Source organism: Suncus etruscus, chromosome 11 (genome assembly GCF_024139225.1).
Source record: "Suncus etruscus isolate mSunEtr1 chromosome 11, mSunEtr1.pri.cur, whole genome shotgun sequence".
Taxonomy (NCBI): Eukaryota; Metazoa; Chordata; class Mammalia; order Eulipotyphla; family Soricidae; genus Suncus; species Suncus etruscus.
This window is the reverse complement of record NC_064858.1, coordinates 43,524,761-43,548,596: the sequence shown is the minus strand read 5'-3', so window position 1 is coordinate 43,548,596 and position 23,836 is coordinate 43,524,761. Positions and strand designations below refer to the sequence as shown.

At 41.3% G+C, this 23,836-nt stretch overlaps 1 non-coding gene and 1 pseudogene across 1 annotated transcript; one reads left to right on the top strand and one right to left on the bottom strand.

Annotated features, from left to right (window-relative positions):
• Window positions 1-14,170: 14,170 nt before the first annotated feature.
• On the bottom strand, window positions 14,171-14,908 carry LOC126022066 (60S ribosomal protein L10-like; annotated as a pseudogene).
• A 4,598-nt stretch (window positions 14,909-19,506) lies between these two features.
• Window positions 19,507-19,613, top strand: LOC126023394 (U6 spliceosomal RNA). Its single transcript, XR_007500520.1, has one exon. It is a non-coding gene; the product is annotated as a U6 spliceosomal RNA (small nuclear RNA).
• The last annotated feature ends 4,223 nt before the right edge of the window (window positions 19,614-23,836 follow it).

Genomic DNA, 23,836 nt, shown 5'->3' with positions numbered 1-23,836 from the left:
TTGTTGAAGCTTTCAGGAACTTTAAAAAAAAAAATCAACTTCTGAGGCCAGAGAGATAACATGGAGGTAAAGTGTTTGCCTTGCATGCAGGAGGATGGTGGTTCAAATCCTGGCAACCCACATAATCCCCCGAGCCTGCTGAGGGCGATTTCTGAGCGTAGAGCCCAGGAGTAGCCCCTGAGCACTACCAGGTGTGACCCAAAAACCAAAATAAAAATAAAGCAACTTCTAATTATATATGATTATATATAGTGTTTATCATTGTAAATTGAACGCTCAGTATATTAGATGTTTTGTTTGTTTGGTGGCCATATCTGTCAGTGCTCAGGGCTTACTCCTGGCTCTGTACTCAGGAATTACTCCTGTTGGTACTGGGGTGGGAGAGACACTGGGATACTAGGATTGAAACCAGGTTGACTGTGTGCAAGGCAAACATCCGACCCTCTATACTATCACTCTAGCCCAGTAAATCAGATTTTACTACAGAGGTAAGATTTTGAAGTTGAGTTCCTTGTGTATCTATACAAAGATGGAACAAGCTAATTGCCTGTGGGAAGAATCTGAAAGCAGCTACCAAGTCATTTTTGTTGAGTCATAGATTTTGTTATCTGCTGGTATTTAAAAAATTAGATTCCATAGTAAAATCTATATCTCCAAGTTCTGTTAGAAAAGATAAAAAATAGATGAGCAGATCTGGGAATATTGGGCCTATGTTCCTCTGTGACAGCAATGAACCAGAGCTGGAGGGAGTACTACCTTTGGGGGAGAAAGTGGACCCCACTCTGGACTGCGGTTGAACCCCTACTGTTTGTATTGCATACTTGGGCCCTGTAGATATTGGAACTTTTCGTTCTTCTCTGGTTTAAACCATAAATCTCCTGCCAGGCTTCACATGCTTAGATTGTTGCATGTTAGTTTACTCTAAGGCTCTCTGTCACCCTTTGTCCACAGGATCAACATTACTGAGATTATTTCCAACTACATACCTCTAACATGCGTCTGACCTCACCTACTGAACTTGGTACCAATATTGAAAGGGAGCAAGTCATTCTTTCCAACTCCACTGGCATCCAAAGCACTGTCACTAACTCTCTGTTGTGATGCCCAACTGTAAGTGAGTAACTCCAATATCCATATGATGTCTGATTCTATGGCCACATGTCTTTGTAGCTCTCCAAGGGGCAGGACGAAGAGCAATGCATCACAGTGAAGTTGTAGTTCTGTTTTTAGGAGCTGGAACCTTCTCAAAGTCTCCCAATCTGAGTACTTGACTCATCTTTAGATGTCCTGTCTAAGGCATTATCTCATCATAGGAAGAGTTCCTCAGAGAATTAAGATAAACATGAGAGGGGCTGAAGTGATATACAGAGGGTATCACCTTGCATGTGCTGGATCTCAAGCACCACGTTTGGTCCCCTGAGCACTGCAAGGAGCGATCCCTGAGTTCAGAGCCAGGAGAAATTTCTGAGCATTGCTGACTGTGGCTGACAAAACAAAACAAAACAAAAACAAAAATAAAAGGAAATATAAAAAGAGAAGGAAGGAAGGAAAAGCAATTCCACTTGAGTGTTTTAAAAAACAATCTTCTTTTCTTCATGTCAAGCCCAAAGCTGTGAAACTATTAAATCCAAGCTGTGTGGAAAGGAAGAAATGACCCAAGTGAGCCACTCCATACTGAGTGGACATTGTCCTGATTCATGACATGTCATATAGTTCAATAGTTCTAGAGTGCAACATGTACAGTCTCTGAAGCTAAAACATCTTCAAAGGGTTTAAATTCTGCCTTCGCTTTTCTGTAGCAAACAGGAACTTCAAGGAAGGCACGAAGTTTAGTTTCCTCAAATCTGAGGATGAAATCATGTGAATTGCACTCCTGAGATTCTTAGCACTATAGATGTGAGGGCTGTGTTCCATGAATGGCAGCTGTTTGCTGCTAACCAATTTTGTTTCTCTCGATTGCAGTTCTAAATAACATTATCTCACCTATAATTGTGGAGAAGATATAGTGACTGGTTACGGATGAAAGTGTGATATTTAATCTAAACTTAATGTTTTGATTTGAGAAATTCAACAAAATGTTATCAAAGGTAGCAGCCTCTATACACAAAACACCTCAAAGTTCTTGCCAAATGTTGACCACTGAGTAATTCCAGAGGAATTCGGGCAGAGCATGCAAATACCATAATTATCATAAGTAAATGTAGAGCAAAAAAAAAAAATGTAGGAGAAGGGCCTCGAACCCAGGGTCACTGACCTTCCTGGAATGTAAGACTTTCCTTGCTCTTTGACCTTTGCTCGCTGCCTTTTCTGTTGGTTAACAAACCTGGCTGGCCAAACCCTCAGCATTTAATTCATATATATAATGGAATCTTACTAGCCTCGAGATGAAATTCATGCATGTAAACAGATTGAAAGATAAATCACCAATCTCTGAAAAAGAATATTTGACTGCTGAGAGAAACTGGTCAGATTTTAAAATATGGAGATTATTAACAAACAGGATGCAATCAGGAACAAACCTCATACTAAATAAGACATACTATTTTAGATAAATATGTGGAGTTACCATGCTTCTCTTTCCTTGATGACTTATGAAAGTTCTTTGTCTTAACATGTCCCAAGATCTTAGACTTCATGCATCAGAGAATTCGTAACTCTACATTGACTCGAAGAACAATTCACTGCCAGGTTGTCATCCATAAGCCTGAATGTGACTCAGCCAGCTAACCCAATGGCAGCCTGGGCTTCCTATGAAAATAAGTCAATGGCTTGGCAAGAGACAGAAGTGAGCAGGGTTGGAGAGAGTTTGCACAACTTTTTCTTTTTGTAAAGTATTTTGTTTGCATTTTTCTTTGAGTCAAGTCTCAAGTAAATTCCTTTGAAAAATAATTTGATTTGAATATCTTCTCATAATAAAATTGACTTCACACACACACACACACACACACACACACACACACACACACACAAAACACCAGAAGCAATAAGCACCTAAAACTTCTACATTTATAAAGCAAAACTAAATGAATAGAAAAATGAGCTGAATGCAACATAACATAATTGTCAAGTGTAGAAGGAGAGTTAGTCAATAATTCACATGATGTAAAATTAATAAGGCAGATTTAAAATATGTGAAAAGAACTATACGAAAATAGAAACAAATGTGTATTTATTGCCCCAGTATATTTTAAACAAATATTAACCATGTTATGGACAACATGACATTAAAGACACTTTAATTACATAAATAAATGTTGAAAAATAATTGACACTATAAAATTTATTAGCATTCGGGCCCGGAGAGATAGCACAGTGGCGTTTGCCTTGCAAGCAGCCGATCCAGGACCAAAGGTGGTTGGTTCGAATCCCGGTGTCCCATATGGTCCCCCGTGCCTGCCAGGAGCTAATTCTGAGCAGACAGCCAGGAGTAACCCCTGAGCATCGCCAGGTGTGGCCCAAAAACAAAAACAAACAAACAAAAAAAATTATTAGCATTGACTAAAATATTTTAAAATTTGTTTATTTCAGGATCAGAGAGATAGTACAGAGGTTAAGACACTTGGCTTGTAGCAGATGATCCAGGTTTGATCTGTAACACACCTTGTGATCCCCCAATCACCACCAAGAACGATCCCTGAGTACAAAGCCAGAATAAAATCTTGGGCACCACCGGGTGTGGTTCCCAAACAAAACAAAACATGTTTACTTCAAAATAAAAAAAAACAAAAAGAAATGATTATTCAGGTAACCATTAAATGTTTTTAAAAGTAATGGTCATATTTTTCAATTTGAAGAAAGAAAACTAACAGAAATATGATTCACTGTGATTTCCACATATCTGTGACTCTGGAAAAGCAGCTAAGAGAGTGCTTCCTACCTTCTTTTCATTCAACAGAGATGGTTGTGTCAGTTGTAGCTGTATTAACACAAATCCTTTCTCTTTATTGTCATTACCTAATCCTTCTGCAGACATCTTGGTTTGGAATACAAAGTGACTCAGACACATTTTAAAGTACCACATTGGGCCTTTTTGAAAACACAAAAGGCTGCTGTGAGCCATTGCCCTTTCACTTCATTTCTTCGGACAATAACTTCTAAGATCTATCACCAGGACATTAATCTCCTGTCTCATTCTGCTTCTAATCTTTCCATTGACTCAAACCCATGCACTGGAAGGATGAGAGAATAGCATAGCACCTATTCATGTTAAATGTTTATTCCTGAGCTACAGAGCATCAACAAAATAATACATGGAACTTTTTCTTTGAAGAACACAAAGGAATAGGGGAACAATATATCCTTCGGATGAGAAACCTCATTGCTGTATTCAAGGAGCCAAAAGTACTGTTTACCTGAGATATTCCTTCGGCCTAAAGATGCATTAGCCCTGCTGGCTGTAGGCTCTGTAGACTGTCGTCCAAGATTGGGGGAAAGAGTTTCTTGTGGAGTTGACTTCAAGATATTCATAATTCCTATGAAATCCTATCTCTCTACCTTAGGTTGTTTCCTCTACTTAATCCCAGAAGGAAATCCCTTTGCTTTTCAGAGATAAAAAAAAAAAATAGTAAGTTAATAGAACAAAGAGAAAGTCAGGGGGAGTGCCTGGGCCTCTGCTATTGAATTTCACTGAAGCCTTTCCAAACCCTGGGGACACAACCTGAGGACTTGGCTGTTTTTCCTACACCTGGATTAAATATCAAGGTGTGTGAGTAGATGAATCATTTAGAAACCTGATGTTCTTGTCCAGGGCACTTGCTTTTGGAGAAGGTGAAATAACAACAGTGTCAGAGGCCAAAATCACCTAGAAAGTTCAAAGTTGGTTCAGTCCTCTTTCTGCACCTCTTTCAGTGAACCCTACTCAGAAATGGTGAGTGTAGGCCCCGCAGGGATGGTGAGCTAATCTTCTTTCTCTGAAAAAAGGGATTAAACACACAACATTCAGAGTGAGAGAAGAAACAGTCTGAACGGGATAGTTCTAAATCAAGGGATCACCTTTCAGACTTTTCATCATTTTTTCTTTTTATTTACAATAAAAAATATGTTTAATAAAAAAATGTTTCAATTTAAACCAGATGATGAAGGCAACAGACACAGAATTTGGGGCTGGGGAGATATGGTTCAGTGAGTAGGGAGCTTGCTTTGCACACAGCTAAAACAGGTTTGATCTCTGGCACCCAATAGGATCCCCCAAACCTACCAAGAGTAATCAATTCCTAAGTACAAAAGCAGGAATAAGACTTGAGTATAGCTGGGTGTGCCCCCTAAATCAAACCAAACCAAGACAAAACAACCTTTCTTTTTCAGGTAGCTAACTCATATCCATGATGGGATACCCTGATTGTGCTCTGCTCCAAGGGGATTAACAACTAGATTGTCTATAATTATGATGATGATCTGTCATTTCCAATGTTTCTCTGTGCTTGCTCTAATTTCCATGTGCAGTCAGCTCTGTAAGACTGTAGTGCTTTCTTCAAAGCCAAGCCTGAACATGGGCTCTTCCTGAGTTGTGTGCCTGGCCTTGTAGTCAACCTTCTGGCCTTTATCTTTACATATATCCTTTTCAAAATGTTCTGCATTTCCTGGTGTAACTTTCCACACAGCTCAGAAATCTAGATCCCCTTGTGAAATTGTTCAATATTAGGGGGCAGATTGGTGGCGCAGCAGTAGGGCGTTTGCCTTTCACATGGCTGACCTAAAATGGACCGCGGTTCAAATCCCCTGGCTATCCCAAAGTGACCTTAAAAATGGTCTAGCTAGGGACCTGGAATGTCATTTAGTCTCTGCAGTAGAGCACTTGTCTAGCATGTGTGAGACCCTGGGTTTGATGTCCAGCTTTGGGAGAAGAACAAAAACATTAAACTCAATTTGTCTCCAGGGCTGACTGAGGCGAGCGGTAAGCATTTGATGGTGAAGAGAAAAGCCTAAGGTTCTTTCAGTCCATAGAACCACTTTTAATCGAGTTATTGAAAATTTCATTAAATATAGGGGGTGGCAGTATTATCTCAACTCAAAGGATTGGAATGCACACCAGCATGAGCCCCCTAGTTTGATCTCCAGAACTGCATATCATCCCCCATTCCCCTGGGTGTGACCTAGTGACTCCAAGCCCTGCTGAGCCCAAGCGCCAAACCATAAGTCCTGGACACCACTTCAACAAGTTTACCTAGGAAACTGGATCCTCTATGGTGGGGAGCCTTAGTAAAATAAAAGTAATAACAAATACAGATAAAATGATTAAAAATATGTGTGAGGGCTCAAGAGATAGTACAGCAAAGAGGGCACATTGGCCGACCTAGGTTTGATCATACCACCCTAGAGTCTCCTCCACACCTGCCTGGAATGATCCCTGAGCGCAAGAGCCAGGACTCAGCCCAGAGCACAGCAGGGTGTTGCCCTAAATAGACACACACAAAAAAATATATAATAAAATTTGATAACACCTTATACTTCATCATTTTCCACAGGATGTAGACCATGACCCAATAATAGCAGGCTAAGTAGTTCAAGAAGAGCAAGAGGAGAGAATTTTCAGGAATTTCTCAGATCATTCAGCTGGGGCAGTGCGTGAGGAAGGAAGAGAAAGAAACAGGAAGAAAAGGAAGGAGAGAGCTAATCCTGAATTGGACCTTGCTTTGGGCAGACACCAGGCATTTCCTGCCATGAGCAGGCCTGAACCCCAGGTGTCCCCAAACAGCCTCTCAGAGTGATGAATGAATGATGGCTTCCCTTCAAAGTCAGCTGCGGTTGGTCACTGGAAAGCTACGTGCTTGTGGCATTAACAGGAACTATTTCAGTCTTGGGAGATGGCGCAAGGGGCTGGAGGGCATGCTGTATGGGAAGAAGCCCTGGGGTTTGATCCCTGAAACTTCTTTTACCACTATACACCCTTAGGTGTGTCTGTCCCCTACCCCTACTGCAGCAAACAAAAACCATGAGCCAGTGCACAGGAGGGGAAAAAAAAAAAAGAAAAATCAGATCTGAGTTGGTTTCTGTTCATTGTCTGCATTCGATCTAACCAGAACTCAATGTGCACAGAACACTGGAGAAGTCCCAACTGCAGCCTGGGAGACCTACACACGGTTCTTCACAGATTTGTACATTCGCCATAGCTGTTTTGAAACTACCACCAGTGAAATAATGGCCCATTGTTCTGTTCTTAGCACGTGGGAGAACCTGTCTTGAGGAGGATTTTACTTCAAAAATATGAAGCAAAAAGGTGAGATTAGATTTACAGAAAATAACCTCTGGAATTCAATCTCCAGTGGGGGAAATTGGCAAAGCACACTCACTGGACTGAGTATTCTTGTCAGAAGTCTCCTGAGGGTGGGAAGACTGTGTGTGTGTGTGTGTGTGTGTGTGTGTGTGTGTGTGTGTGTGTGTGTGTGTGTGTGTGTGAAGAGAAAAGGAAAATTCAATTGTGGCCCAGCCTGCATGTGACAAACAATAAGAAAAACTGCTCAAAACATTCTTACCATTTATTGGTTCTTGTCTGTGTCCTCTGTTCAAGCTCCCCGCCCCTCGCCCCCCCCCCCAACACACACACAGAAGCTGACAAGGGTCTCTGGATGCCTAAAGGGAAGGCCCTGTGCGGGTTAAAGCTGATCTGAACAGGTAAGGCAGTGCTGTCCACTGGGTTTATGTTCCACAACTGTGGAGGGCATTCTGTTCCCCATAACATCCCATTATGTGGTCACTGTGAATAAACGGGATCCTAGGGAGTAGGACCCAGCCCTATTTAGCTCTCTGGACAATCTCATTTCCTTGCACCTGGTAATGGTTCAGGGCCAAGCTGGGCAGGAGGAGCACCAGACTTTCTTAGCCTGGGTGTGAAGGGAAAGCAGTAGATCCTCGGACCACCTTGAAATCACAGGAGGTCAGTCACCCTGTGGATAAACTGGGGCACCTAAAAAGACAAGTCTGGGAGACTAAATGACTAGACTATGACAATGATTAGAACAAGCCTCTGACTAGGCCATGCCTCAGGCAACTGTCTTTAGGTGGTTCTCTTCAGCATCCTCAATAGTTCCCACGTCTTTGGGAGTAAGTTAATTGAGATAAACAGATGCGTCATAAGATCATAAGTGGTAGGGAAAGCCTGACTTGGCCCACAAGTTTACAAAATATTAACTCACTCAAAATGCAGTCATTTATGATCTCATGCATAATATAAATGTCCAGGAAGGAGGATAAATGTATATAAAACATGATATCAGAGAGGTGTTATATCCAAGAACCAGATAGGTTTATGTTTCTCTTTTCATGTTTTCTGAGAACACATTAATGTTTTGAGAAACAGAGTTTGAGATGTTGAGTCACTAACATGAAGGTATTTACACCTTGGTGAGTCATGATCATTTTAGTGAGTGAAATGGCAAAAGGACAATGAGCACTGGACTTCAGCAAGGGCATGAAGCAGGATTTCTTCCTTCTCAGACCTGCCCAAGAGTTCTTGGAACTAAGAGGACTTGCTGAGAGGAAGAGGTGCCATGCTGACTAAACACCCTCTACCCCCGTATTCTACGTCAACAGGTCTGCAGGATCTCAAGAAAAGTGATGATACAGATTTTCTCAGAAACATAATATCTGTCTATAAAAATAAATATTTGTAATTTGTGACAGTGAATATTTTTATTTAGTAGTGGTAGTATATAAACTAACAGTCTTTACTTAACTAGACTTTAACATTTTTTTCTTTTATTTCCCTGTGGTTATTTTTATTTGACCCAGCAATTGCTCAAGGATCACCTCAATACTGCATTCAGGAATTATTCACAGTGATGTTTGGGGGGCCATATGGGATGTTGACAATCAAACTCAGGTTGGGCACATGCAAGGCAAGCACCCTACCCGCTATTTTATTGTTCCAGTTCCCCTTTTTTTCGCTTTTTATTTTGAAATAATTTCAAACTTCACTAAAAAAGAAATAACTTGTGCATGGCTTTTACTCGAGTTCCTGAATTGTTTGTATCATGCCCACTTTTGCCAAATCTGTGTGGCTCTCCATGTTTCTTTAGTTATTTCTCATCTATTTATTTTCCTGTAACAACTAGAAGTTGAAGACATGATACCCCAGATCCTAAAAATGTAACTGTGAATTTACTAAAAGTGAGTGGGGAAAGCATTTGCTTGGAAGCAGCTAAGCTGGGTTTGATCAAGGGCACTCCAGTGGCATTCCTCAAGCCCCACCAAGAGTGAACCCTGAGCACAGCCAAGAATAAGCCCTGACTACTCTTGGGTATGGGCCAAAAGACTAAACAAATGAAAGACAAGACCATTCTCCTTCATGATCAGGATTTCAGCCCATTGAAAGCAGGAGCTGACATTTACACAATATCATTATAAAATCATCCACCCTACTCAACCTTCATTTGAATGTTTCAGTAGGTACAGAAAAATGCCTTTTCTTTTCCTGTATCCAATCAAGAATAATATGTCACAATTGTTTTTAGTTGGGGGGGAGGGTAGAGTCTCGAGAGCAATGTCTGGGACCAACAGGACTACCCTTGGCACCACTGAGGGTCCAGGTGCCTACAGTGTGGGAATCAGACTAGGGCTGTGCCCAGTCTTTGGACTATCTCAGAACCCCCACTCTCCAAATGCACATATTTACTTTTTATATCTCTAGAATTTTATGGGAAAAAAATTGGGGGAAGTTGGGGGGCCACACTCATTGACACTCAGGGATAACTCCTGGCTCTGTGCTCAAGGGACCATATGGGATGCCAGGAATGTAACCTGGATCAGCCACATGCAAGGCAAATGCCCTTCCCACTGCCCACTGTGCTATTGCTTCTGTCCCTCCCTCATTTATTTTTTCCTATACCAGCTGTGCTCAGGCCTTATGTCTGACTTTGATCTCAGGGATCACTCCTGAAACTGCTCAGGGTCCACATGGTGTGCTGACATCAAACCCGGATCTGCTACCTGCAAAGTAAGTGCCCTACTGGCTGTACTATCTCTCAGGCCTGGTGTGATTCTTCCTTCCTTCCTTCCTTCCTTCCTTCCTTCCTTCCTTCCTTCCTTCCTTCCTTCCTTCCTTCCTTCCTTCCTTCCTTCCTTCCTTCCTTCCTTCCTTCCTACCTTCCTTCCTTCCTTCCTTCCTTCCTTCCTTCCTTCCTTCCTTCCTTCCTTCCTTCCTTCCTTCCTTCCTTCCTTCCTTCCTTCCTTCCTTCCTTCCTTCCTTCCTTCCTTCCTTCCTTCCTTCCTTTCACCACACCATACCCAGTGATTCTCAGAGCTTACTCTTGACTCTGCACTCAGGGATCACTCCTTGCAGGACTCAGGAGATCATATAAGGTGCTGGAGATTGAATCCTTGTCAGACATTTGTAACACAAGCTCCCTCCTCACTGAATTAGGTCTCTGGTCCCCTTTAATCTTTCTTTATCTCAATTTGATTTCAATACTTTTGAAGATTTCACACCTTCTGTTTTATAGGACCTCCCTCAATTTGGGTTTACAAGGTGTTTCCCATGATTAATGATAAAGTTATCAGTTGAAGATGAACAATATATGATTTTTCCAGGCATAATTAATAATAATTAATTAATTATAATTAATAATTAATATCTTATCAGATGATAATTCCATTTTGTCCTGTTATTACAACAGATACTTGGAGAGAGGCAGACATGTATACTTAAAATAATACAACTGAGGCTTGGGTCAGAGCTATAGTACAGTGGGTTTACTACACTTGCCTTGTACAGAGCCAATCCATGTTCAATCCTTGGCATCTCATATGGTTTCCCCAAGTTTGCCAGAAATGATTCCTGATAGCAGAGCCAGGAGTAACCCCTGAGCACCACTGGACGTGGTCCTAAAATATAAATTGAAATAAAATAAAATAAATAATACAATTGAGGTTAAATGCCATCATTTCAGGTGTAAACATTGCCTCTGCTTCAACCATGCACAAGAAAATAAAACAAGTAATAGTAATACAGGATGAAAAGAAAAATCACAAGAATATGTAGTATTGAGGACAACCAGACTTTCTCTGTTTAATAATTTCCTAGATTAAGAAGAAAACATAGATTTCCTTTTCTCCTTTCTATACCAAATGGGTATTATGATTGACACATTCAGGAAGTATCAAGTTTGCTGTTGAATAATTATATAATGTGTTTATACACTATCAGACCATGAGATTACTGTAGGTCATGGTTCTGTTGCTTATTCAGTTATTCATGTGCATGATGAGTCAATTTTAATTCCAAAGTTTTCCAGTGTAATCCAAACATTAATAGTATATAAAGAATCAGAACAGAGAAATGATAAGTTGGGGCTGAACATTTAACTTCTTGGAGAAAGTAGTTCAGAGATAAGTAGCACATTGTGGAAACATGGTCTTCTTTTTTTTGGTTGTTTTTGGTGTTTTAGGCCAAAACCAGCAATACATAAGGATTATTTTTGGCTTGTTACTCAGGAATCACTCCTGGTGTTATTTGTGGGATGCCAGGGATCAAACCTGGGTCTACTGAGTACAAGTATACTGAGTACAAATGTCCTACCTCCGGTGACCCCAATGACAGCCTTTAAAATAACATTTCCCAAAGTAAGGGGTCAGCCATAGCATCCATAGTAGCATTGGGTGTAACTGTGGGACGCTTTCTTTTCCTTTTTTTTTTTTTTTTTTTTTTTTTGGTTTTTGGGCCACACCCGGTAACGCTCAGGGGTTACTCCTGGCTATGCGCTCAGAAGTCGCTCCTGGCTTGGGGGACCATATGGGACGCCGGGGGATCGAACCGCGGTCCGTCTCCTAGGCTAGCGCAGGTAAGGCAGGCACCTTACCTCCAGCGCCACCGCCCGGCCCCGCTTTCTTTTCCTTTTAGTTGCTATTGTAGTGAATGAGAGCACAGTTCCCTTGGTTAACTGGGAATGTTTCTCAGGAGACCTCTCTGTAGGGGTGTGAAGCAGGCCAGGACTGGTGGGTTTGTCTGTTAGGAGTAAGCCCCTGGTGAGTTCAGGTATTTGCTAGAGTCAGTGGAACTCCCTCTGGTATTTTCCTACAGGGTCTTTTACTATGGAAAATGAGAGTAAATGAGGGGGTCTGGCTTTGTTTGGTAGGAGAGGAGCTTGTAAAGGAAGTGCCTACCAGTGATTCCTCCCTCTGCTTATCCCCTAGTTTCTTGCCTTTCTTTCCAGTGTTGATAGAATTATTAGTCTGATTGCTGTGTGTCCTATTCTGCTCCTCAGAGAATTTAGCACTTTAGACAACTTTTCCCAGTTGTATTTGATGCTCCATAGAAGGTTTTATTTTCCCTTGGTCCAGCTATGTCTCCTTTCCATTCAGGTGCTCTCCTTTACTAAGTCTTGGTCTGTCACATCCTCAGGTTACTCCTGTGTCAATTCATCCAAGTTGTGACCTCCATTTTCTGTGATAGCACCAAGAGGTAAACACAAGTCCTGCTCACTCCTTCATCTTGACCACATCTCAATCTACTAAGAATGCTTCCATTCTCATCTAAAAATCAACCTGATTACTTTTTTATTTTTACTAAACAAAACTGGCAGGGCTTTAAACAAAATATTAATGAAAAAAAAAAATCAAGGCATAGCTTCTCCTAAAAGAATTGCATCCTGGGCCAGAGAGATAGCATGGAGGTAGGGTGTTTTTTTTTTTTTTTTTTTTTTTTTTTTGGTTTTTGGGCCACACTCGGTAACGCTCAGGGGTTACTCCTGGCTATGTGCTCAGAAGTTGCTCCTGGCTTGGGGGACCATATGGGACACCGGGGGATCGGACCGCGGTCCGTCCAAGGCTAGCGCAGGCAAGGCAGGCACCTTACCTTTAGCGCCACCGCCCAGCCCCGGAGGTAGGGTGTTTACCTTGCATGCAGAAGGACGGTGGTTCAAGTCCCAGCATCCCATATGATCCCCCGAGCCTGCCAGGAGTGATTTCTAAGCACAGAGACAGGAGTAACCCCTGATCACTGCCAGGTGTTACCCAAAAACAAAAAACAACAACAACAACAACAACAAAAAGTCCTGAGCCTGAGCATTGGTGGGTATAGCCCCCAAAAAACAAAAAACAGGGGCCGGAGAGATAGCACAGCAGTAGGGCATTTGCTTTGCATGCAGTTGACCTGGGAGGGACCTGGTTTGATTCCTGGCATCCATATGGTCCCCCAGTCTACCAGGGGTCATTTCTGAGTTCTGCTGGAACAGACACACACACACACACACACACACACACACACACACATACGCACCACATGATGTTTCACTCATCTTGTGCCCATGGGCTATTAAATTCCCCTGAAAATTAGGGTGAGACGTCTAAGGTGCAGAAATTTAGAGAGATACATCTCCAAAAAAACCTGAAAAATCAGATAAGGGGTATTTATAAATCATCAAAATTAAGTGCAGAAATCTCAAATGAACAAAGTATTAATGAAAGACAGTGACAGTGACTTGGGGAGCCACAACAGAGCCTAGGCTAAAAGGAAAATCCATTGATATTGATGAACATGAGCCAGAGTTGTGAATTGTGGGCCCTAAGTGAATTTCTCACTCTCATTTATTAATAAGGCTCTTCCTTGTCATTCTTCTCCTCCTCCATCATTTTCTTCCTGCTGCTCTTCTTCCTTCTTTGAGACCATACCTAAGAGTGGTCAGACCATACCTACACATAACTTGATGCTCAGTGTTTGCTCCCTGAAGAATTCAATACCTCAGGAAGCTTGTCTCCAGCATGCCAAGTATGTGCTCAACTCAACACAGCACTCAACTCAATGGGTTTGGAGGTGGGGGTGGTCTGCAGGTTGCCTTGCATGCTGCCTATACATGTTTGGGACCTCATTTAGTCCCCTAAGCACTCTAGGAAAGATCCCTGAACAGAGAATAAGGAATAATCCCTGAGCCACCATAGGGTATGCCCCAAACAACAACGAAAGTGTTGTTTATCTCTCTGGTCCTTCTCACTTCTTAGTCCCTTTGCAGTAGTTACTCCACATCCTGATATTATCTTTCATGTTTCTTATTCCCTTAAATGATATATACACTTTGAGTAAAGGACAAAATTATGCTTGTACATATACATTAGCATGTATACATCATACTGATATAGTAAGCATGAACCTGGCATTGATAACTATTTTTTAAGAAGCAAGATTTATTGTGATGGGTAGGATGGAATAGTGAGAAGAGACCAGGAGTCCATGCCAAGCCACTCAGGAGTGCAGTGCAAGCCATTTGTCCAGAGGCCCACGATTCAGGATATACTTGACCCCACAGCCATCTGGGATGAGGAGCTTCTCAGCCACCATGTCCTCAAACTCTTCTGTGTTAAAGTTGGAAAAGTCCCACTTCTTGGAGACCAGGAAACTTGAACTTAGCCTATGGAGAGCCTCAATCACATGTTCCTTGTTCTGCAATTTGGTGCAGTTGGACATGATGACTTTTCCTATGTGGACTCTGGCTACAGTGCCAGGAGCTTTCCAAAGGCCCCCTGCATACCTATTTGGAGCCTATCAGCCCCAGCACATGAGAGCATCTTGTTGATATGGATGACATGGAAGAGATGGAGTTGCACTTAGATATGAAACCTGTCCTTGCCACAGCTTTTCTACATGTACTTGTTGGCACAGATCCAGGAAACCTCCAGCATTTTCAAAGAGAGTTATTTATTCTCATCAGACACCATGTGGCTATAGGTGGGAATTTGTCCACTTTGGCCTACTTCTGTCCCAGGTCAAAGATGCTGGTCTTAGCATCTGGGACACGACAACAGAAATGAGACTTTGGGTATGGCTTGTAGGTGGCCCATGGTGACACCAGGGGTCTTCAGTGGCAGCACTGATGGGAAAGAGTGATGCCTTTTATTAAATTGAACTAGAAATCATTAGCTGTGGTTTATTCCATTTGGTTCAACACTGAGGATCTGGGGCAAATCATAACTTTTTTGACATCCGCTCATTCATTTGTGAAGTGAGAGATGGGATGATCTTGACTGTGCTTCCGTGTCTGTCTCCAGGGGTCTCTCTGAGGGAGTCCAAATCTCCCCAACCATGTCTGCCAGGAGTTGGATGGCAATAAGACAGCTCGCTACCCTGGTGCTATTTTGCAACAGATCAGTTTCAGTAACACAATGCAGCTCTCTGTAAAATGCCCTCTGGGCCATATAATTCCTTTGAATTTATATTCCATAGAGATTGCATTTGCAAAGCCTTTTAAAGAGTAATTTCTCCAATAATGCTCTTTTGGTTGGGAAATGCAGGCAGTATCCTCTCATTAAGTCAACATATATTAAGAAATTCTTGACTCTTTCTTCATTCCTAATATTTGGGGCTTGCTGACTTTCAATATAGGACAAGGTCACAAAGGTACTGAAAACTGTCTTCGCCTTCTCCACAATTCTTCATATGTGATTGAGAGGCAGAGACAGTCAGAGGAGATAGAAGAAATTAATCACAAGTTTAGAAATAGTTATTCAGTGAGTACCTACCAATCTACCTTTTATAGATGGAGTTCTTTGTGGATCAGATAGTGAGTTTGCAGACTTTCCCCAGAGAGGTTTCAAGCACAGCAAACCGCTCTGAGTTGGTTTTATAATCAACCAACAAGAGGTAAGAATGATAAGAATCAGAAGAGTTGGGAGGAAAGGGGAGAAGAATCAAATCATTTCTAAGTGCATACTGTGAAGGACTTGAAAGTCTTATCTTGTATGGTCTTTACCACTATTTTTTAGTGTTGGGAATGAACCTAGCTTATATACTGATAAGACTCGGAGGCCTTGGAACAAAAGCAATATATAAAATATTAGTTGCATTCCCCCTTTCCCTGGGTGTGTTCCTATGGGTTCTTCAAACATGTTGAAAGTGTCTATCATGCTTGGGTGCTGTGAAGTTCAACTCCACGAGTAGACAGCAGACACCGCTTCACTTCTGGTTCCTTCAGAGCTGCAGAGACTTTCTTTGAACCCTTCTAATCCACCCATGTTTGTTTACTAAACTGCCAACAGGGCTTAGAAACCAGGATTTGGACATTTCAAATGGCTAAAATCCCATTGTTTTATTTTCACAGTGGTATGCTGGAAGCCCTGCTACTGAGCCTATCAGAGCTAAAGCCTCCTGGGGCTTTTCTGATTGTTCTAAAAGTTTCTGTCTTAATGACAAAACTTCGCCTGGCTCCAAGCTTCCGGAAATGTCTTCTTTCTCCTTTGCGGAGGCAGCCTAGATTCTAGCTATTTCTATTAAGAGGGCTCTGGTGGAAAATTGCCTCCTTTGACATTTTAAAGCTTATAACCTTGAAATAAGAGCTTTGGAGCTGCCGAGCCTGTAACACTTGTTTCCTGTTTTGTTTCTTCCTACCCTTTTCTTCTGCTTTCATTACTCTGGTGGTGTTCTGCTCCTCCAGTCTCCACCCCTGACCCCAGGCAGTGGGAGAAGAGGTTGGATTTAACCACCCATGAAAAATGGCAAGTGGGCTGCTTTGCAATGTGGAGATCTATTTAGCCAGAGGGCAGGCACGAAGCCAGAAATGAAAGAAATAATGTGCACAACCCATGTCCCAATTTCAACCTAGGAATCCAACTTCCTTGTGAAACCGAGGGACTAATTCTTCATTCCATTACCATATGGAGACGTTTTGGAGGTATTGAACAAAGTATACGCTGGGCAGTGGCCTATGTGTCCCAGATGGTAGCACATACTTCTTTAAAAAAACACGAAGGGGGGCTGGAGTGATTGCAATGCAGTAGGGAATTTGACTTGCACTCGGCTGACCAGGGCTGAACCTGCATTCAATACCCAGCATCCCATATGGTCCCCTGAGCCTGCCAGGAGCAATTTTTGAGCACATAGCCAGATTTCTGAGCGCTGCTGGATGTGGCCCAAAAACAAACAAACAAAAAACAACAAACAGAATAAAAAACACCACAAAGGACTGGGCTGAGAGATAGTACAGTAAGTAGGACACTTGCCTTGCATGCAGCTTTACATGTGGCCAACCTGGGTTCAATCCCTAGCATCCCATAAATGGTCTCCTGAACACCTGTAGGAATAACTTCTTAGTACAAAGCCAGGAGTTAACCCTGAACATCACTGGGTGTGGCCTAGGAACCAAAAAAATTAAAAACAAAACAAAACAAAAGAAAAAACACAAGAGATTCTAAGAAACCCATAGGGAAGGAGGAAAATTTAGTTCTAAGTGGGCTCATCATTTATAGGAAAAGAAGCTAAATTCTGAGATGTCACTCTTGTGTGAACATAACAGTAAAATTATAAATTTAATTAATTACTAATAGTAGTTAGTAACTAAGCAATTACTAATTTAACTGATAAAGATTAATAGGGCTCAGGGATCCATTCCTATCTTGATTCCGAACTGCCACCTCCTACAGCACCCTGTCTGCGCCTCCTTTCACCCTGCTTCCTTGTTTCAGCTCCAACTTCTGATCACACAAGAAGACTCAGCTCTACATCAGTTTTCCAGGAAGCTCTTTGGTTTTCCAAAGGATGAACGTATTTGTGCTTTCTTATGCTTATCTCAATCATTGCCCATATGACATTTTATTAGACTGTTTTATCATTGTTGGCAATGACATCTAGGAAGCAGTCACCAGGACTTACTCATCTAGGACCAAGTCCACTGCCAAGCCAGGTGAAAACCCGGCATGCTGTAGAAAACAATAAGGATCAATGACAAGGAAAGACGACTGAGTAAATAGGGAACATTTCTCAAAAATGTGTGGAGTCAAATCTGAAGGAAATAGAGAGAATTGGATTGGCTGGGAGAAAATGGAACATGTGATTTATGGGAAATGTCACTCTATATATTGTGCTGGTCCCATGAAACATTGGACAGAGGATTAATGAAGCGGAATTAATAAAAACAGGATGGAGGATAATTGAGGGACTTGAAAGTACTTTGTATTGAGAACTTGAAGGGCAGAATGTGGAATTCTTTTTACTGTGTGAGGCAAGTCAATGCCTTCAAATGCCCTGAACAAATTCACACTAGAGAATTTATATTTGGCCTATTTAAATCCCATTGTACTTTCAGTTTAATGCAGCATTTCCTTCATTTCCTCTCTGAAATCTTTATGCATATTTCAATGGTGGTTGTAGGTTATTTCCATATACCACAGTCAACCAGCTCCCACAAGAGGGCCAGGAACTTGGCCTTAAGGCTGCAAGTTCTTTATCTTCAAACAACTTGACTCTCACATCAATTAGGATTTACACATAATTTTTCATGTATCTTCATGTAATGGAAAGCTCCTGCCCAATTTTTGCAATCTGAGTAGCTGCATCAGGAAGAGGAAATGAGCAGGGTTTCTAGCCAGGACATGCTGTACCTTTTTAAACATTAACCATTGTTCAGGTCTGTAGACCTGCTTGCTAAAAGCAAGGGTGGAAATCAGGAATGACATGCAAAAATAATTCTACCTATGGAAAAATTTTAGAGTTCTCATATCTGTTTTAATCCATAAATATCTATTAATACATAGCATGTATATGTATACATTTGCAATGTAGTTTCTGTAGGGGGAAGCCACATCTGCTCATGACTTACTCCTGCCTCTGTGCTCAGGGATGACTTCTGATAGGACTTAGGGAAACACATAAGGTGCAAGGGATCAAAACAAGGTTGGCCACATGCAAGGTTAGTGCCCTGCCCACTCTACCATTGCTCTGACCCTTATATATAGAACAACAACAAAAATATATGGAAATAATGGGGCCTGAGTAAAAAGCCAGAGGGTAGGAAGTTTGCCCTACACACAGCTAAATTAGGTTTGATTCCCAGCATTCCATATGGTCCTTCAAGAGTCTGCCATGAGTGATTTCTGAGTTTAAAACCAAGAATATTCCCTGAGTGCCTCTGGATGTGGCCCAACCTTCCCCCCAAATATGGAAATATAAGTAAATTGATGCTTTATTTGAATTTAGTTCTATCTGACCCACTTTATAGTATGTAGAACAAAGTCATTCTGCCTGACAGTATTTTAAACAAAATGGCATCATGCCATTAAAACATCTTTTTGGTAGGAGTTTTTGTTCCGCAATGAACTTAGTTTTAGCAATTAGAAGGAACTTGATCATCTTTGTTATTTGCTGGCACAGTCCGAGTATATATGGATTGTCATTGATTTTTAAAAATAATTCTAGGACATTTTGTGTAGCCTTCTTGATTTTATTTGCTTTTGCATAAATGTGAATTGTGTATTCAGCATTTATAACATCCTTTCAGAATTATGATGACTGTAGTTCTAGCCATCCTTGCTATTTTGTGATTGAGCAGTTACTGTGTGCCAGATACAATATAAATACTTTGTATATAGAACTTGCTCATAGAACTTGGCCTGACTTCTACCATTGTTCTCAAGGTGAACTGAAATATGCTGCTAAGGGCTGGAGCAATAGTACAGCAATAGGACGTTTGCCTTGCATGCAGACGAACCAGAACAGACCCAGGTTCAACCCCCGACATCCCATATGGTCCCCCGATCCTGCCAGGAGTAACTCCTAAGCACCTCTGGCTGTGGCCCAAAAACCAAAATAGGGTGCTCGTTTCGGCAGCACATATACTAAAATTGGAACGATACAGAGAAGATTAGCATGGCCCCTGCGCAAGGATGACACGCAAATTCGTGAAGCGTTCCATATTTTTCCACATATTCTAGCCACCCTGGGGGTGAGGGAAGAGGAAATGGGAAGTAGGACAAAAACGGAGGTGTAGGGAGGACAATTTGGTGATGGGAATCCCCCCTAATTTTATGTAAATATGTACCTAAAATATTATTGTCAACAATATGTAAGCCACTATGATCAAAATAAAAATTATATTTTTAAAAAAAAACCAAAATAGGAAAAAAAAAGAAAGAAACATTTGCCCATGCAGTATGATCATGTTCAGTGACTCTATTTTATTGAGTGTTAAGTCAGTTTTATCTACCAACATTCAACAAATGACTGGTGTAAAAATAGAAACGATTTTAGATAACAAATCAGCTCATTTTTGGATCTTAAAAAACACAGTATGGCATTAGTTTTGTATGATACAGTGATTTTTCTAATTACAGAATGGTAACACACCATACAGACAGAGCGAAACATAGTAATAATATATTGTAATATTTGGATTCCCTGAGGAATGAAGACACTAGAGAAGAAACCTCCCAATGCTGGAAAAACTTGTGTCTACATCAGATAACAATGTCATGATACCAAATTGAATTATCCTGTTAGAGTTTAGCTGTGATCATGCAAAAAGGGAAATATTATTCACAGATAGTGAAAATGAAGTGTCTGAAAATGCACTAAAATGCTGATCTTTTAGATGGAATAATTATGGAGGTTTCTTCTTTTTACATTTTTTTTGTTTTGTTTTGTTTTTTGGGCCACACCCGGCGGTGCTCAGGGGTTACTCCTGGCTGTCTGCTCAGAAATAGCTCCTGGCAGGCACAGGGGACCATATGGGACACCAGGATTCGAACCAACCACCTTTGGTCCTGGATCAGCTGCTTGCAAGGCAAACGCCGCTATGCTATCTCTCCGGGCCCTACATTTTTATTAATTGTTGAAAATAAAACATAATTTCTAAAGAAAGACAGCAATATTAATGGAATCTTAATAGTTTAATGAATTTATTATTTTAACAAAGGCATTATCAATAGTTAATGAGATAGGGAATATATTTATCTGATCCGATACTCATGTTAAAAATTTCCACCATAAATATGTCTCACTGGGCCAGAGAGATAGTACAGCAGATAAGGCATGAACTTTGCATGTGGCCCAACCCAGTGCAATCCATGGCACCATATATGGTCCCTTAAGTACTACTAGGGGTCACAGCTGAGCACTGACCAAGGGACAGTACCTAAGCACTGTTGGGTAGGGCCAAACAAACAAAAAAACCCTGACAACTGGGGCCCGGAGAGATAGCACAGCAGCTTTTGCCTTGCAAGCAGCCAATCCAGGACCAAAGGTGATTGGTTCGAATCTCGGTGTCCCACATGCCTGCCAGGAGCTATTTCTGAGCAGACAGCCAGGAGTAACCCCTGAGCACTGCCGGGTGTAGCCCAAAAAACAAAAATAAAAATGAAAACAAAAAAAACCTGACAACTATTTTATTGTGCTTTCCTCTTTCAAATATATAACAGAGAACTTGGGAGTGAATCCATTAAAATCCCTGTCTCCAGGGCTGGAAAGATAGTACACTTGCATTGCACTTTACCAACAGCAGCCCAAGCACTCCATTAAGTTCCCTGAATACCATTAAGGGTCAATCCTGAGCACAGAGTCAGGAATAGCGCCTGAACACCATCAGTTGTGACCCCACATCCCCAATAAAATAATAGTTAAAAAATCCATGACTTCTGCCTTGCCTCTTTAATGGTATAAAAGGTAACTGGAAATCAATAATAATCATTCCTATTTATATTGATTCATAAAAAGTCCTCAATATCATTCTGTTCTACATGATCACTCATGGGCTAGAGACCACTGTCATAACAGAAGGCTCATGGGATTTAGTCAAAAACACTCAAATTCAGGCTGTATAGCCTCAATGCAGGTTTGCTTGCAGAGAAGCAGAAGCTTCATATCAATTAGATGTAAGTTATAGATGGGCAGACTACAGTGCTGGGGTGAACACAGAAGACCAGACGCCGTTGATAACATGGACAGAATGAGTATGTAAAGAAATATGCTGAGGAAGGAAGCAACTTCCATCTCAAAATGTAGATGATCTTTGTGTTGCCATGTGTGTCCTTCCTTTCCTTCAACCTGCTTCAGATTTGCCCACCAACTTCCCAAGATTTCCTAAGACTTCCCCAGGTTGTTCATCTTATTCACTCAGCCTGTCCTCTTGCTCTTTGGAGGGGTGGAGTGGGCAGGAGGCTTCTCTCTCTCTCTCTTTCTCTCTCTCTCACTCTCTCTCACTTTCTCTATTTTGTGCTTAGCTTCTTAAACATGCTGCTTCTTACTCATTTGTTCTATATCCTTCTAAACTATTGGCATTTTTGTGCAGTGAGGCATCCTATGAATTCATGGATCCTACCGTACATTAGACACCTCTATAGAGTTGTATGAAGCTCCTGAGTTCAATTCACCTTCATTTCCCATTCAATTCAGAAAGCTGCCCAGATAATTTCTGGAGGCATAAAACAAAAATATTTCACAGCATTAAAACAAAATAATCATCGGGGGGGAGGGGGCAGAGAGATAGCATGGAGGTAGGTCATTTGCCTTGCATGCAGAAGAACTGTGGTTCTAATCCCAGCATCCCATATGGTATCCCAAGCCTGCCAGGAGTAATTTCTGAGTGTAGAGCCAGGAGTAACCCCTGAGCACTACCGGGCGTGACCCAAAAACAAAAAATAAAATAAAATAAAATAAAATAAATAATCAAATATGTACTCCCTGTCAAGCACTAAGTGCTTGATTGTGTGCCAATCTAAAAAATTATTTGCATAATGCAGAATTCATAATCAATGAATTAAAAAAATTCTCATCCTGTTAGAAATGCAAAACTTGTGAGAACAGAAAACAGGTTTGAGGGGCCAGAGAGATAGCACAGTGGTAGGGCAATTGCCTTGCATGTGGCTGACCCAGGATGGACCTGGGTTCAATCCCCAGTGTCTCATATGGTCCCCCAAGCCAGGAGTGATTTCTGAGCGCAGAGCCAGGAGTAACCCCTGAACATCACTGGGTACGGCCCACCCACCCCACCCCCAAATAGGTTTTGAAAAGGGCTGAGTCTAAATTCTTCTCATCCCTGGCAGTCTTATTGTGAGAAAGAAGAGGAGGAGGTGAAAAAAATATTACTTTATGACTACAAAAATAGTATAGGAGATAAGCTACTTGCCTTGCATTCTGCCTACCCTGGTTAGATATCCATAACACTTAACTTCCCACCAAACACCATTAGGGATCACTCCTGAGAACATAGCAAGGAATAGCCCTTGAACACTTCTGGATGTGGCCCAAACCCCCTTCCATACCACCATCATTAAAAAATAAATATTTTTCAGCACCTATTATATCTCAGATATGTAAGGCCATGAGTGCTCGCTTGCCCCAAAAGTGCTCACAGACACAGGGGCTCCTCACCACCTCTCAAAATCCTTCAAAGCAAAAATTTCATCAGTCTTTTTCCTGATGAGAAATCTCAAGCTTAGTAAGATTAAGGAGACTGACCTGGGTCAACTTGCAGGTTCTGGAAAAGTGGAAGCGAGAACTTGACCTCGGGAGTTTATGAGTCCAAAAGTCTGATGTGTTCTAATTATAGCAACTGCACTTTGTGGTTAGTTGGCATTAATATCTCAGGTTATAAAGGAGCAAAAAGCAAGGTACAGATCATCTCTATAGGATGGAGCCCAGCCTGCTGTGGGAACTCTAGCTTGACTGTTCAGCAGACATCTGGGATAAAAAGTCATGGTTTCTGTGAGACCCTCCAGAAAGCAGGACTTCAGAAATCAGGATTCTAAGGGCCTGTTTTCACATTGGCTGGCTGACCCTGTGTCACTTGACCAGAAGTGCCCCCAGAGGAGTCATTTTCTAATGGCATCTCTGTAATTAGAAATTGGAAAATCTACCAATATAAATTTATCCCTTAAGCTCTAGTTTCCCTTTTCCAATATATATATATATATATATATATATATATATATATATATATATATTCAATATATTCAATTCCACAGACCCTTCAAAAGGTAACACCTAAAAATCTTCTATGATCCATAGAAGATGGATCCTGGGGCAGGATGACTTCTCCTGTGGCAGGAGGAAGATGGACAAAAATCACTAACTGGTCAAGTACTTGAATGGGAAACCATGTAGATGAATTCTAGAAGAGAATTTTTTTTTTTTTTTGCAGCATTCCTT